We start from the raw sequence: 2,726 nt of genomic DNA on the forward strand, positions 1-2,726 counted from the left end.
TTGGACCAGAAGACAACTAGGAGACTTGGAGATGAAGTCGGAGGAGCCACGAGGTGGCCACAAGGACGGAGGGTGCGCCCCCACCCTTGTGGGCTCCTTGTTGACTTCCTGACTTAATTTCTATGCCTATATATTCCCATATATCCCCAAACCAATAGAGGCATCCACCAAAACACTTTTCCACCGCAGCAACCTTCTGTACCCGTGTGATCCCATCTAGGGACCTTTTTCGGCACCCTGCCGGAGGGGGATTCGATCACGGAGGGCTTCTACATCAACTCTATTGCCCTTCAGATGAAGCGTGAGTAGTCACTACAAAAAATACACTTCCATGATGATACGTGTTTGTCACAGTAGGTCACGTTTTCTGTCATGCATGTACATCCATGACGATTTTATGACAGAATTGAGATAGTCATACATGTGCTGGCGTAGAAGTGTTCCATGACATTACCAAAATTATCATCACAGAAGTGTCCACTTCCATGATGATAAATGCTGCGTCATGGAAGTGCTTTCGTCAAGGGTGATCAACATGTGGCATCCACCGTAACGGGTCACCGTTAAGCTATCGGGTCCGGTTTTGGATCCGATAACCCGCTAACAGCCCGGACCAATGAGGATTTTGCACGTGTAAAATTCTCATTGGCCGGAGGAAACATGTGTTTGCTCACCATTGGGACAGATGTCATCCATTCATTGGACATGACGCGCCTATGATACGTCGACACATGGCAGGGCCTAACAGAGGCCCATATAGGTTAAAAAGGCCGGCCCAGTCAAAGGCCCGTAGTACTTAATCAGGTACTAGTGGGCCAGCCCAATAACGACCTGTTTAATAAAGGCCCATTCACGGCCCGAAGCCAGATATGGCCCGTTAATTGTTCGCCGAATATTTGGGCCCAATTACGGCCCAGTGACTTTCGGCCTGTTAGAGGCCCGATGTAGACATGGGCCCATTTCAGCCCGGTGTGTCTTTCGGCCAGGGAATGGCCTGTGCTGCCCATGGGCCATATATGGTCCGACGCAACATCCAGCCCACTAACGGCCCGTGATAAAGGTGGCAACAGTTCAGCCCAACGTGACTTTGGGCCTGTTAAAGGCCTGTCGTATAATTCGGCCCGTTGATGCCTGCACTAAGCTTTTGGCTTGTTAAAGGCCCATGATATCAGTGGGCCAACTAAGGCCCGAGATATGTTTCAGCCTGGTAACGGCCCGTCATATAACTGGGCCAAAAAAGGCCCGGTCTACATTTCAGCATGCTGAAGGCCCGTCGACGACTAGTGAAAATTGAGGCCCAACATGCATTTCGGCCTGCTAAAGGCCCATGGTTTCTTCGGGGCCGTAACAGGCCTACAGAATATTCAGCCTGTTAATGGCCCAACGCTACATGGGCCAAACTAAGCGCTGGGTCCACAAAAGGCCCAACTAAAATTTGGGCCGAATATAGGCCGGAGTAAGTTGTGGGCCTGGCGCAAAGTGTGAAGGCCCCAATGGCCATTCGGGCCCAAGAAAGATGTAGGCCGGCCCAATTGTGGCCCGCTAAAAACCAGGCCCGTTAGAGGTGAATGTTTCGGCCCGGTCGACTACATCAAATTTTGTTTCAGATAGCGAGTGATGGCAGTAACTAGTAGGAATTAAGAACAAACCTACTCTATACAATAAAGAAATTACGGCATAGTAACTTAGAATAAACCTACACTATACAATAAAGGATTTATGGTATATTACATCCACTGGGCATCGAAGTTCGCCACCAGTGATCATAAAGCGCAACGAAGAAGCAGATTACAAAAACTGGGCACCATTGCAGCGTAACAAAATAATACTAAACCGAGACCACTTCCAAGATAGTTCAAGAAAGGTTAGGCTTGCGCGGGAGCTGCTGAGCAAGGCTGTGAGACCGGCCTAGCATGTCGGTCATAGCTTCCAGGTGTAGCTGTTTAGCAATGAGGTTCTCATTGGTGTTCTCCGCAATCTTTCTTAGAGATAGGACTTCAAGTCGAAGTTGAGTTGCAGAATGCCTTTCTGCTAGAACTTGGGACTGAAGAAGTCGAACTGATTCAGACAGCGAATTCTGTGAGCTTGTCTGACTGCTAGTCTCAAGTAACTTGAACACTGCATCAAGACAAGACTTTGGGGTTGTCTCGCTATCTTCAAGATGTTTTGCCTTCTTTGCTGCAATATATGTTGGGTTTGTCTCACAGCCTTCAGCAGACTTGTGCATGCCATCAGGCATATCACCCTGAAACAAGCAGAGAGATGACAGGTTTTGCACGTGTATAAACAAAGATGATAACTGTGCTGTCAATTCCATCCAATTTCAAATTAGAAAATAAAGAGTAAGTTCAAAATATCAATAGCATAATTTGGCATTGTTCATAATGCGGGGAGCTTCACCACACTACTGGATTACCATGTCAACATAACAAGCATAGATGAAGGGCAAAGACAATCATTGTATCTATTTTGGTTAATGTGCATGGCATGTTGTTCATATCATCAGCCACATCAGTAAGATAAAACAGGAGATGACAAGGTGCAAATGTGGGCTGCTTCACCACACACTGGATTATAGATCCACAAAAACAAGCATACATATAGGGAGTATTGAGTAATGTGCATGGTATGAATAAGGAATTTGGTTTTACAAGTAAAACTTGGAACTTACGGTTCTTGCGAACATGCATTTTGATAGAAACAGCAAACTAAACAGCAGTAAACGA

The sequence above is a fragment of the Triticum aestivum genome, chromosome 1D, assembly GCF_018294505.1.
Source record: "Triticum aestivum cultivar Chinese Spring chromosome 1D, IWGSC CS RefSeq v2.1, whole genome shotgun sequence".
In the NCBI taxonomy this organism is placed as follows: domain Eukaryota; kingdom Viridiplantae; phylum Streptophyta; class Magnoliopsida; order Poales; family Poaceae; genus Triticum; species Triticum aestivum.